The sequence below is a fragment of the Dermochelys coriacea genome, chromosome 3 (genome assembly GCF_009764565.3).
Source record: "Dermochelys coriacea isolate rDerCor1 chromosome 3, rDerCor1.pri.v4, whole genome shotgun sequence".
Lineage (NCBI taxonomy): Eukaryota > Metazoa > Chordata > Testudines > Dermochelyidae > Dermochelys > Dermochelys coriacea.
Genome location: NC_050070.1, coordinates 74025367 through 74039524, shown reverse-complemented (window position 1 = coordinate 74039524; position 14158 = coordinate 74025367). Strand labels below are relative to the sequence as shown.

General features: G+C 42.7%; 1 long non-coding RNA gene across 1 annotated transcript; it reads right to left on the bottom strand.

The window, feature by feature from the left end:
* Positions 1 to 1237: 1237 nt before the first annotated feature.
* LOC122459677 lies at positions 1238 to 10665 on the bottom strand. Its single transcript, XR_006280501.1, has 4 exons — positions 10449 to 10665; positions 10162 to 10176; positions 8921 to 8926; positions 1238 to 1251 (listed from the first exon to the last, which is right to left on the bottom strand). It is a non-coding gene; the product is annotated as an uncharacterized LOC122459677 (long non-coding RNA).
* Between the last annotated feature and the right edge of the window lie 3493 nt (positions 10666 to 14158).

Below are 14158 nucleotides of genomic sequence, written 5' to 3'. Positions count from 1 at the left end.
GGGAGTGGTTGCAAATGCTTTGAAGGATAGGATTAAAATTCAAAATGATCTGGACAAACTGGAGAAATGGTTTGAAGTAAATAGGATGAAATTCAATAAGGACTCATGCAAAAAAGGACAAATGCAAAATAGTCCACTTAGGAAGAAACAATTAATTGCACCCAAACAAAATGGGAAATGATTGCCTAGGAAGGAGTACAGTGGAAAATGATATCAGGGTTATAGTGGATCACAAGCTAAATATGAGTCAACGGTATAGGACTGTTGCTAAAAAAAAATCCTCTGTCTGGGATGTATCAGCAGGCGTGTTGTAAGCAAGACACATGAAATAATTCTTCCATTGGTCTTTTTCTTTGTGGCTATGTTCTGTTGCAAATTCCTATCAAATATGCTCTTTGTTTTGGGAATTGGTTAGATATTTTTTTAAAAGGATCCACTGCTTATAAAGTACCACAGCATTCTAAAGTATTGGCCCTACACACTTCAGTGTTTGAGGAGGTTACGGTAGTATTTTTATGGCCATTTCTAGGATGCAATGCAATAGCCATTTAACAGTTCACAGCAAGTTTATGCAACTATTTGGGGGCAAGATGAAAAGCATTTCATCCAATTGCAACTTACCTTAGACCACAATCCATCCTGTGCTTTGCTGCACATTGGGCTACCCACATTTGCCATCAGTACCTGTCAAATGCCCTTCTCTCCAAATCTTCCCATTTTATGTTGAGCTGTTTGATGTCGTTCAGAACTGTTCATTTCCATGTTATTTGTGGTCTTCCTCTCTTTCTTCTTGTGTTTCTTGTGGCTTCCATTCAAGGGTGGTATCTGGTAAGCATTCTTTTTCCATTCTCAGCACATGTCCCAACAACTAATGTCTTCTTTTGTAAATTATTTGTGAGAGGGTACCCTGTCCAGTAATTTTTCTGACTTCTTCATTCACCTTCCCATCTCTGTATGTTATTCCCAATATTCTTCTCAGACATTTGTGATGAAATGCATCCAGCTTTTGCGTATCTATTTTGGTAAGTTGCCATGTCTCACTGCTATATGTTGTGATGGCGATAACAGTTACTTTGTACACATTCAGTTTCATCTTGAAGGAGATGTTTTTGAGTAGCCAGATGTTTCTGAGTCTTCCAAATACAGCGTTTGCCTTCCCGATTCTTCTTATTATTTTCTTGGAACTAATACCATCTTGGCTGATGGTACTTCCAAGATACTTAAATTTGTCCACTTTCTCCAGTTTCTCTTCTTCAATTTTGATTTCTGTCCCTACGGTCGCCATTAACATGCCTTTACATTTCTTTGCATTGTATCTCAAACCTAACTTCTCCATTACTTCCTTTATATGGTTTGTGCATTTTTGTAGTCCGTTGGCATCCTCACTGATAAGAATGATGTCGTCAGCAAAGTCTAGATCAAATAGCCTTGAATTGTTCCATTTTAGGCCATATGTATCACTGTCACATTGTTTTAATCCATAGTCAATGACTAGCATAAACAAAAAAGGAGACAGGATCACCGCTGCCTTACACCTGTCTTAATGCTGAATGGCTTACTCAATCCATTTTCTATTTTAATGCAGTATTTTGAGCTGGCGTAGAATACTTTCAAAATGTTAATTAATTTTATTGGAATTCCTTATTGTTCCACAATTTTCCACATTGTTTCTCTGATTACACTATCAAATGCCTTTTGAAAGTCCACAAAATTGATGGCAAGACTGCCTTGAATTCAATTGTGTTCTCAAAAATCTGTCTCAGAGTGAAAATAGCATCTGTGCATGATCTCCCTTGTCTAAATCCAGATTGTTGTTCACATAGGATGGTAATTGCAATTACTAGGGCAATTTTAGGTAGACAATATAATTTGGCCAGTACATGAATGTTAACACTCCAACTCTTGGGAAAAACACCATAGCGTCTTTAATGATAACAAATGGTCAGAACCTCAGATTTACACCTTATTTCAATAATGATGACGATTATACTTCCTCCTTATTACTTTCTAGTTTATGACCTCACGGCACATTCCAAACAGAAATTATGTCTTTCAATACACTTGTGACATAGGATGGTGCTGTCAGCAGCACACTCCCCACTTGCTAGTTTTATTTATTTATTTGATTTAGTGTTCGCATAGTCACCTAGCCAAGTGATGGCATATTCAGTGGCGTGATGCAGTTCTTCTAGGCCACTGCTGAACCTAATCAGCAGGCATTCATTGACAATGTGTGTCATTGTCTGTGTTGTGCTGCAGCTGCACAAAGGGCTGCACAGAGACCTTGCCCGGTCCAGAACCTGTTCAATGGGGACCACTGGTGGGCAGGTCAAATCCAGGCAGGCAAATTGTGGGGTCAGTGATGAGGGACTGGTTGGGGATTATAACAGATTCCATTCCTCTTGACAGAGTGTTTCCGCCCTAACATCCTGGTGTGGCGGATGAGACCATAATGGGTGACGTGACAGCAAATGTGCAGCTGGTGGTTTAAAAAGGTCATTGTCCAGTGGCAGGCTTGAGTTGGTGTGTACTTTCTTCAGTAACTTGACTGTGGCAACCTCTCTTCTGATATGAGGAGGAGCAATATTGCTCAGAACTGGAAGTCGTGGGAGTGCAGTCAGACACAGAGTGCCGAGATGATACGCATGGCAGCATGTAACTGCGTTTCCACCAGTTTAGTGTGTGACAATCAACTGCAAACTTGTGTGCAGTACTCTGCCACCAAGATGGCAAGAACTGACATCCGCAGAGTTGGAGCACAAGCACCCCATGACGAACCTGTCAGTTTGCTAAGAAGGTTGTTGCACGTCTTAACTTTAGCTGCTGTCTTCTTCAGGGGGGCATGGTAACTCAGTGTGCAGTCTCACCTAGATAGACTGGTTCTACTTCATGCTTCACCTTCTGACCATTCAGATAAACATTCAGTTCTCAAATTGCCCTGGTGTAATGAAAATGGAACAAACTGGAGACTGTTTTTATGACGCTTGGCTGGAGGTGCCAAATCTTACTTGCTGGTGTCTGGTTGTACAGCTGCATGTTGTGCAAACTTTGGATTAGATATTAGTGTATTTTGTCTGGAAATCTTCCATAGAAATTGATGCAAGAAAAGGTTTAGGGTAATCTGAGCTTGAACATGGAGCTACTGAGATTACCTCTCCCTGGAACTCAGGCAGGTATGTTCATGAGCACTAGGGACCTTGTTTCAGTGAGGCATGGACAATTCTCAAAAATAAATGGCACAACCCTTCCACCCCAAACACCTGATTTTTTTTCTTTACAGAGAGTAAGAACTTTAAAATAGCTTAAACAGGTTTTTGTATCTGCGTAGAAACTATTTGTAGCCGCAGTCTCGGTACAGAACGTCAAGTATATTTAGCAATTGTGCTATCACTATAAATTAATTAGCACCACACATCTGAAAAGGTGAGAATGTAAATTCACAGATGACAATTGCAAATTGTTTTTTTTTAAGTGTGCAATCAGCAAATGTGAACAGAACGTTAGAAGTTGGGTAAAACTTTCATTACATCTATTTCACATTGGGTTTTGGCAGGTCTGATACTATGGGCCCAATCAAGGGTTTATAGACCACAGTGTAAGAGGTCAAGAATCTCACAAAGGATTTTCAAAAAAAGAAAAGGAGTACTTGTGGCACCTTAGAGACTAACAAATTTATTAGAGCATAAGCTTTCGTGAGCTACAGCTTACTTCATCGGATGCATTTCGATGCTTATGCTCTAATAAATTTGTTAGTCTCTAAGGTGCCACAAGTACTCCTTTTCTTTTTGCGAATACAGACTAACATGGCTGCTACTCTGAAACAAAGGATTTTGTATCTTTCCAGGTGCAGTTAACCAAGGATCTGTTGAGCTACTTCATAATAGCCTCTAGGGAGTTGTTTCCTTCAGCATAGGTTAGAGCAGCCCTGCAGGTGCCGTATCTTTGCCAGGAACCAATTAACCAAACTGCTCCCAAGATCAGGGGAGCACAGAAGTAGCCTTAATTTGGATCTGTCTCAGTATACCTTGCAGCCAAATCAGAGCTATTTAAGATGATCTCTGCTGACAGCTGCATAGATGCCTCTTCCATTGAACTCAAACCTGAGAGTGTAGCAGTAAGGAACTGATCAACACATCCTCTAGCTCAGCCTGGATGACAAGATGTGGTGAATGTAAGAGATTTCTGCATGACTTTTATGAAATATTGTGTGTTTAGCTGTTTAATCTTGTGCTGCTTATTAACTGACCTCAAGGAGTTAACTTCTTTGCAAAAAGAAAAGGAGTACTTGTGGCACCTTAGGGACTAAAATTTATTTGAGCATAAGCTTTCGTGAGCTGAAAGAATGGAAGGATACTAACTGTAGGAGTCAGGGTGAGGCTCCATGATTTGGAGGTGAAGCTGTAAGCAGCAGGTTGGGTATCCTAGACACCCAAGAACTCTGCCAAATCCCAGAGCGTGCTAAAGAGTAGTGAGGAAACTGAGAAGGGAAAGGCATACAGGTGTTTTCTTGTTGGAACTATATATTTGTGCTGTCTAAAGAGTGATTTCTTTTTTTTGGATCTTTCTGGCAAAGTCTGTGTCTGCTTGCTTCAATGGTCATGTGTTCCTGAAAAGGTAAACTGTAAGCCAGCATGCCCATAAGGTTGGCACTCTGGGAAAGGATTGCTTAGACTATTGGAGAGTCTTGGGTAGCTGGAAACATTTTCAGGATGTAGACAGTTGGACTATGAGAATCTCAGCTCTCAGAAGGAGGTGCAAGACAGAGGATCTGTACCCCAAGAGCATGCCTAGAGAGCCAGAACTAAAGGAAATACCTGGACACGCATTAAGCTTCCTGAGTCTGAGCAATGAGTCCAGAGTCTTGGGACCCTAACATAGCAGCCTGGTGAATGTCCAACGGGGGAGCCTGACCAGCTCCAGGACAGCATGACAGTATTTCAGGGTCTGCTTACTAGGATACTTATTGGTCATCAGTCATATGGCCTGAAGGACATTCAGTAGACAGTGTTCGGTTTGGTGCTTAACACTAACATTTGTACTATTCTGCACACTTATCTGATTAGCCCATCCCTAGCTGTAATGCTGTGCAATATACTTCTCAGAAGAGTGAAAAGAAAGTCACCTGCTAGCCGTTTGGCTGAGAATCATATGGCCTTGTTACTCACTTCACTGAGACCCTAACTACAGCACAATAACAAGCGAGGCAAAAGACCTAGTTATAATTCTATTGTCCTTGGGCCAGCTACAGCATGGTTAGGTGTTATAGAGGAGATGGAACCTTGCCTTTTCCCTAGGTCAAAAGCCCAGCTAAACCACAGTTTCAGCTAAACTACAGAGACACAATTAGGTGAATTTCACACTGGAAGTTTTGACCACGTTGAGTTTGTTATAGGCATGGAACAGGCAAAGGCCTAAGCGGTACAGAACATACTGATAGATTTGGCATTAAACTTAATTCAGTAAGGTTTTTCCAATATAAGTATTTTGGGGATCCATTGTACTAAATACAAAATTTATGTATTAATGTGGGCTGGGATTGTGTGTAATCATGCTAGGCAGCAGATGTGATGTAAGGCCTGGATGATCAAAGGCCTATAAGGAATGATGTGACAGACTAGAATGATCTTCTGGGACTATACAAGTTAAGTGGATTGTCTAGGAAATATCTAGGGGGAGATAAATGCAAATTCCTCACCTCCAGCTATGTAAAAACTGAGCCTTTTGAAGCTGTGCCTTGAGCCACATAAAGGAAAAACTGAACTATTTATGGTTGGTCTGAGACAGTTATAAACTTGCAACAAACAAACCCAGTTGGGGGTTTTGAAGGACTGACACTTACCAGAGCCCAAGGCTGGAGTAGGGGTGACCTCTGGTAAACTTTTAGCCAGTGCATAGGTTCTTTTCCACATTTGTAATGTTTTCTCTGTAATGCTTTCACCTTAAGAATAAATATGCTTGCTTATAAAGGGCTGTGTGCTAACTTACAAGTGTGGGAAATTACAGCTGTTGACAGCCTCTAGAGAGAGAGGATAATGCAGGTGGATGGCTTGCTGACTATCACAGTATAGACAGAGATTGTGCATTCTGGAAAAACCCCAATCAGGAGGGAGAGAGATGCATGTCTCTCACCAAAATAGGTGACATATAAAGAGCTGGGAGCTTAAAGTGGGTGCCCTTAAGGGACCATGGGGAAGGCATATAGGTGCAGCTGCCCTGAACTGTGACATACACAATGGTCTGACTCTCTGTTTCACTTTGTATCTGACAGCCCCTTCTCCACAACATCTGATGCACAGGGGAGTTTTTGTGGGATGAAGAAAGAACCCAGTTTTATAGCGCCACTTATTTTGGGCAGTAATAGCTGAAACACATTCATAGACTGAAAATCTTTGACAAAAATGTAGAAACCATGCCATGTTTGGGGGAATATTTTGAAAACTGAGGCACAGAATATTTCATGCGCTGCCCATGTGACTCGCCATCAAGAAAAGTTCATCTGTCTTATTGGGAGTGGTGAGCATTGTATGTGTAGCGTGTGCATTCTGTTCTGGTGATTGTTCATACAGGTTAAGTAGGATATTATTGTGTAAAGCTCTTTCACTGGTAGAAGACTCTGTAAACCCGCAAAAGATTAAGCTCTGAGTCCACAGGGAATGGGTATTTACCCCTCCATGGGCTCTGGACTCTACTGCTCCAGGTAAAGTTAGGTGCCTTTCATCTGGAGCCCTAGGAATTGGGAAAGGGTGGGGGTGCCTAAATTAACCGGGTTACGTCTTGAGCCCTAGGAACTAGGTGGAGGTGGGATGTCCTAGAGTATGTGAGTAACAATTTTGTGCAGAAAGAAAAGGAGTACTTGTGGCACCTTAGAGACTAACAAATTTATTAGAGCATAAGCTTTCGTGAGCTACAGCTCACTGCATCCGATGAAGTGAGCTTTAGCTCATGAAAGCTTATGCTCAAATAAATTTGTTAGTCTCTAAGGTGCCACAAGTACTCCTTTTCTTTTTGCGAATACAGACTAACACGGCTACTACTCTGAAACCTGTCAATTTTGTGCAGGTAACACATACCTCCCAGAGACCCAGGATCTTGGCCACACTGTTTCATGCTGTACACAAAAATATGAACAATGCCCTAGAAATTTTACAGCATAAGACAATGAGCAACATATGAAGGGTGCGGGTCGGCAGAGAGATGCAGTTCAATGTATTTGACTTTACATCTATTTTCTGGTAATTATAAATATACAAACAGTATCAACTCTCCCCATCTGAGTGGGAGCTCTGTTGGAGGAGAAGGTATTTGTATTTGGTTTTGTATTTGTATGTGTAGAGGCTTGTAGGGGCTTTGTGCTGGGAGAGAAGCTGAGCCTTGATTAGGGGGCGGGGCTTCTCTGACTAGGGGTCCTATAAAGGTAGCCAGCCAGTCAGGCAGTGGCACAGACAGCTGCAGTGGCACAGGAGCCAGCAAACAGAGCTGTAAACAGGGGAGTTTGCAAGTGGTGTTTGTTTGGGGTTTGTTTTTGCTGGGGGGAGGGTGGTGTTTTGGTGTGGCTTGTGTTTCCCAGATTAACAGGATTTAGGTGGGAAGGCTGTGACAGATACAGAGGCAGCTGTGGGAGTGACTCGTGCAGTGGAAGACACAATGAGGATGACTGGATGTGGAAATGGTAGTATGTACATGATCCTGGAGGGGGCACCTGGTAAGAGTTTTGTCTGCATGAAATGCCATCTGATAGAGCTGATGGAGGAAAAGATCGGAGGTTTGGAGATGCAGGTGGAAAGTCTGGTTGAGTTTAGGAAGGGGCCAACCTACCCTGGCAAAAATGTCTGCTCATGCCTGGCACACGCTTTTAGCCCTGGTGTTACTTAGAGCTACTGCTTCTGGCCATCAGGTGGCAAAATCCATGAAAGTCAGTATGTACTGCTTTCCTCTGGGTGCCTTTTTCAGAAAAGGACCCAGAACATCCACAACTACTCGCTGAAATGGAACTTCAATAATGGGGAGTAGCTGGAGAGGGGCTTTGACCTGGTCTTGGGGTTTTCACACTTTTTGGCATACTTCACAAGATTGGACATGGGTAGAAACATCCTTGCCCATTCCCTCCCATTGGAATGACCTCCCCAACTGGTCTCTGGTCCTGTCACCCCAGTATGGCCACTAGGATGATCATGGGATAAGCTCAAGAGCTTGACCCGGTACTTAGTTGGAACTACCAACTGTCTCTGAGGATGCCAGTCTTCCTTGTATAAAAGTACTCTTTCTACAACAAACCTGGATCGATTAGAAGAGCTGAGAGGTGATGGGTGCTCCGTGCCGCCATCCAAGCTCTCTGGAGGCTTTCATCTACTTCCTGTTCAGCCTGGAACTGTTCCCTTGATGTTGGAGACATCAGTTCCTCATTGGATTGTGGACCTATGCTTGGTCCCTCTGGAAGCGATGTAGGGGATGGGGCTGTTTCTGTTGACTGTGAACCGCTCTCCGCTGGTGCACTATGTTGGGATTCAGGCTCTGGCTGAGCCTCTTGTGTAGGGTTATTGGCTGCTACCGGTTCAGGTTCGGTGGGGTCCTCTGGTGTTGGGGTTGCAAGTACTGGATTCAGTGCTGGCAATGGGTCTGATGCTGGTTGTTCCGCCGTTTCCAGTTCTGGGACTGGCACTGTCTGGGTCTCTGGGACTGGATCCACTACTGCTGTTGCAGACATTGGCCTGGGGTCTGGGTCCATCACCTCTGACTGGGTCCTGGTAGTTTCCAGAACAGCACTAGGCATGACAGCTGGTTTAGTCTGGCTGCAGGTGACCATTCCCATCCTCTTGGCTGACTTCACATGATTATCCCATCCCCATGCTGTTGGGGGAAGACTTGGCCAATCATCATAAACTGCAAAAGTCCACATTCCTGACCAGCCCTTGTACTGGACAGGCAACTTGGCTGTAGGCAAATTGAAAGAGTTGAATTGAAGGGTTGAATCGTCACTTGGATCTCTGGGTTGATTAAATTGGGGTCCACTAAGGAAGCATGAATAGCTGACACCTGCGCTCTGGTGTCCCTCCATGCGGTGACCTTCTTCCCGCCCACACTCACAGTTTCCCTCTGTTCCAAGGGTATCTGGAAGGTATCTGGGCCTGAGGACCTCTGGGGTGATTCCGGTGCAATGACCTGTAATCTGTTGGGCTTCTTGGGGCAGTTGGCCTTCACGTGCCCTGGCTCATTACATTTAAAACATCGTCCAGCTGACGGGTCACTGGGGCGAGGTGGGTTGCTGGAGAACAGTGTGGCGGGATGATAAGGTGGCTGGAGGGTTCCTTGGGGGGGTAGATGGGGCCTTGGGCGGCCCCCAGTAGTAGGGTGTGGTCTGAGGTTGTCCCTTCTGGTATCCACTCCAACCACAACCAGTTTTTTTTTTTTTTTTTGTCTTCTCTGCCACCTCCACCCATTTGGCTCCAATCTTCCCCGCCTCGATTATAGTTTTGGGCTTCCCATCTAGGATGTATCTTTCTAGTTCCTCAGAAACACCCTCTAAGAATTGCTCCATTTGCATTAGGAAGTGCAAATCTTCTGGAGATGTAACACTTGCTCCTGATATCCAGGCATCCCAATGTTTCACAATGTGGTAGGCATGTTGGGTAAATGACATGTCTAGTTTCCACCTTAGGGCTCTGAACCGCCGACAGGAATGCTCTGGGGTTAGCCCCGTTCTGACTCTCGCCTTGGTTTTAAACAGTTCATACTGGTTCATGCATTCCTTAGGCATTTCAGCTGCCACCTCAGCTAAGGGTCCACTGAACTGTGGCCTCAGCTCTACCATGTATTGGTCTGTAGAGATGCTGTACCCAAGGCAGGCCCTTTCGAAGTTTTCTAAGAAGGCCTAGGTATCATCGCCTGCCTTATAGGTAGGGAACTTTCTGGGATGGGAAATGGTACCTGGAGAAGGATTGCTAGAGTTTGTATATTCTGCTGAGCCTTTGCCTTCTCCATCTCCAGTGCATGCTTCCTCTTTTTTCCTTCTCCATCTGTCTGAGTTCTACCCATCTTCCATGTTCCTTTTGTTTTTCCTCAGCCTCAAATCTGGCTAATTCCAGCTTGTGTTGAACCGTGCAGTCTGTCATCCTAACCTCTCTGTTTTTAACTAACTTTACACCAGTTAGACAGAAAACCAACCAAAAAAACCAACAACTTGGCTTGTAAAATTTTGCTGTGCTGAATATGATACCTATAATCTCTGATAGTGATTGTCAACCTACAGAAAAAAGAAAAGGAGTACTTGTGGCACCTTAGACTAACAAATTTATTAGAGCATAAGCTTTCGTGAGCTACAGCTCACTTCATCGGATGCATTTGGTGGAAGAAATCCTAACCCCCCCCCCCCCCCAAAAAAAACTAAGACCTTTGGCTCCAGGCAAATGGGCAGAAAACCCGTCTAGTTGCTCTTGGGGGGGGGGGGGGACACAACAAACTTCCGGTCTGTGAAGACTGGTGAATTTCCCTGCAGGAGGTTAACTATCTTCCCTTTAGGTAGAGAACTCCAGCTAACAAAATACAATTCCCTTTTGTCTCTGCTCTGGCCCCAAAGCAGAGGAGAAAAAAACCAAACCTCTAACTGTTTTCAGTTTAACCTGCTCTCCAGCAGCCCAAAGGAAAAAAAAAATTCCTTTTCAAATCTGTGCTTCTGGTTCAAAAAAAATCAATTATTTCAAGTTGATCCCACCACTCTGCCACCATGTCAAGGTTCCTTCCCTACTCTGAACTCTAGGGTACAGGTGTGGGGACCTGCATGAAAACTTCCTAAGCTTACTTTTACCAGCTTAGGTTAAAACTTCTCCAAGGTACAAACTATTTTACCTTTTAACCTTGGACTTCCACTGCCACCACCAAACGTCCGGGTTTATTTTTTTGAGAAAGAGGAGTTGTTTGGAAACGTCTTTTCCCCCCTCCTCCCCAAAAATCCTCACCAAAACCTTGCACCCCCCTGTCTGGAGAAGGCTTGATAAAAATCTTCACCAATTTACATAGGTGACTGCAGACCCAAACCCTTGGATCTTAAGAACAATGAAAAAAGCATTCAATTTCTTACAAGAAGAATTTTAATATAAGAAAAGGTAAAAAGAATCACGTCTGTAAAATCAGGATGATACCTTACAGGGTAATTAGATTCAAAACATGGAGAATCCCTCTAGGCAAAACCTTAAGTTACCAAAAGACACAAAGACAAGAATATTCATTCTATTCAGCAGTCTAATATCTCAGTCATTTAAAGAAATCATAATCTAATGCATATCTAGCTAGATTACTTACTAAGTTTTAAGACTCCATTCCTGTTCTGTCCCCGGTAAAAGCATCACACAGACAGACCCTTTGTTTCTCCCTCCCTCCAGCTTTGAAAGTTTCTTGTCTCCTCATTGGTCATTATGCTCAGATGCCAGCGAGGTTATCCTAGCTTCTTAACCCTTTACAGGTGAAAGGGTTTTTCCTCTGGCCAGGAGGGATTTTAAAGGTGTTTACCCTTCCCTTTATATTTATGACAAATGTAAAGAAATAAGAAGTGATGGAATGGATAAGACAGAGTCCGTCTGGGCAAAAATTACATTGGGGAAGAAAACTAGTAGAGCCTCCACTGGGATAGTGCTTGGGGTGTGCTATAGACCCCCAGGATCTAATTTGGATATGGATAGAGCCCTTTTTAATGTTTTTAATAAAGTAAATACTAATGCAAACTGCGTGATCATGGGAGACTTTAACTTTCCAGATATAGACTGGAGGACCAGTGCTAGTAATAATAATAATAATAATAATAATAATAGGGCTCAGATTTTCCTAGATGCGATAGCTGATGGATTCCTTCATCAAGTAGTTGCTGAACTGACTAGAGAGGATGCCATTTTAGATTTGGTTTTGGTGAGTAGCGAGGACCTCATAGAAGAAATGGTTGTAGGGGATAATCTTGGCTCAAGTGATCATGAGCTAATTCAGTTCAAACTAAATGGAAGGATTAACAAAAATAAATCTGCAACTAGGGGTTTTGATTTCAAAAGGGCTGACCTTCAAAAATTAAGGCAATTAGTTAGGGAAGTGGATTGGACTGAATAACTTATGCATCTAAAGGTAGAGCAGGCCTGGTATTACTTTAAATCAAAGCTGCAGAAGCTATCGGAAGCCTGCATCCCAAGAAAGGGGAAAGAATTCATAGGCAGGAGTTGTAGACCAATCTGGATGAGCAAGCATCTCAGAGAGGTGATTAAGAAAAAGCATACAGGGAGTGGAAGATGGGAGGGATCAGCAAGGAAAGTTACCTTATTGAGGTCAGAACATGTAGGGATAAAGTGAGACAGGCTAAAAGTCAAGTAGAGTTGGACCTTACAAAGGGAATTAAAACCAATAGTAAAAGGTTCTATAGCCATATAAATAAGAAAACTAAGAAAGAAGAAGTGGGGCCGCTAAACACTGAGGATGGAGTGGAGTTAAGGATAATCTAGGCATGGCCCAATATCTAAACAAATACTTTGCCTCAGTCTTTAATAAGGCTAAAGAGGATCTTAGGGATAATGGTAGCATGACACATGGGAATGAGGATATGGAGGTAGATACTGCCATATCTGAGGTAGAAGCAAAACTGAAACAGCTTAATGAGACTAAATCGGGGAGTCCAGATAATCTTCATCCAAGAATATTAAAGGAATTGGCACCCAAAATTGCAAGCCCATTAGCAAGAATTGTTAATGAATCTGTAAACTCTGGAGTTGTACCATATGATTGGAGAATTGCTAACATAGTTCCTATTTTTAAGAAAGGGGGGGAAAAAGTGATACGGGTAACTACAAGCCTGTTTGACATCTGTAGCATGCAAGGTCTTGGAAAAAATTTTGAAGGAGAAAGTAGTTAAGGACATTGAAGTTAATGGTAAATTGGACAAAATACAACATGGTTTTACAAAAGGTAGATCGTGCCAAACCAACCTGATCTCCTTCTTTGAGAAAGTAACTTTTTTTTCCCCTTTTTAAGACAAAGGAAACACAGTGGAACTAATTTACCTAGATTTCAGTAAGGTGTTTGATATTGTGCCACATGGGAATTATTAGTTAAAGTGGAAAAGATGGGGATCAATATGAACATTGAAAGGTGGATAAGGAATTGGTTAAAGGGGAGACAACAATGGGTCCTACTGAAAGGTGAACTGTCAGGCTGTAGGGAGGTTACCAGTGGAGTTCCTCAAGGAACAATTTTGGGACCAATATTATTTAATCTTTTTATTACTGACCCGGCACAAAAGTGGGAGTGTGCTAATAAAGTTTGCAGATGATACAAAGCTGGGAGTTATTCCTAATTTAGAGAAGGACCGGGATATCATACAGGAGGATCTGGATGACCTTGTAAACTGGAGTAATAGTAATAGGATGATATTTAAGAGTGAGAAGTGTAAGGTTATGCATTTAGGCATTAATAACAAGAAATTTAGTTATGAGCTGGGGACACATCAATTAGAATTAACAGAGGAGGAGAAGGACCTTGGAGTATTGGTTGATCATAGGATGACTATGAGCTGCCAATGTGATGTGGCTGTGAAAAAAGCTAATGCGGTCTTGAGATGCATCAGGAGAGGTATTTCCAGTAGGGATAAGGAGGTTTTAGTACCTTTATACAAGGCACTTGTGAGACCTCACCTAGAATACTGTGTGCAGTTCTGATCTCCCATGTTTAAGAAGGATGAATTCAAACTGGAGCAGGTACAGAGAAGGGCTACGAGGATGATCCGAGGAATGGAAAACCTGTCTTATAAAAGGAGACTTCGAGGAGCTTGGCTGGTTTAGCCTAACTAAAAGAAGGTTGAGGGGAGATATGATTGCGCTCTCTAAATATATCAGAGGGATAAATACCGGAGAGGGAAAGCAATTATTTAAGCTCAGTACCAATGTGGACACAAGAACAAATGGATATAAACTGGCCACCAGGAAGTTTAGACTTGACGGTTTCTAACCATCAGAGGAGTGAAGTTTTGGAATAGCCTTCCAAGGGAAGCAGTGGGGGCAAAAGATCTATCTGGCTTTAAGATTAAACTCGATAAGTTTATGGAGGAGATGGTATGATAACGTGATTTTGGTAATGAATTGATCTTTAAATATTCATGCTCAATAGGCCTAATGGCCTCTGATGTGATATTAGA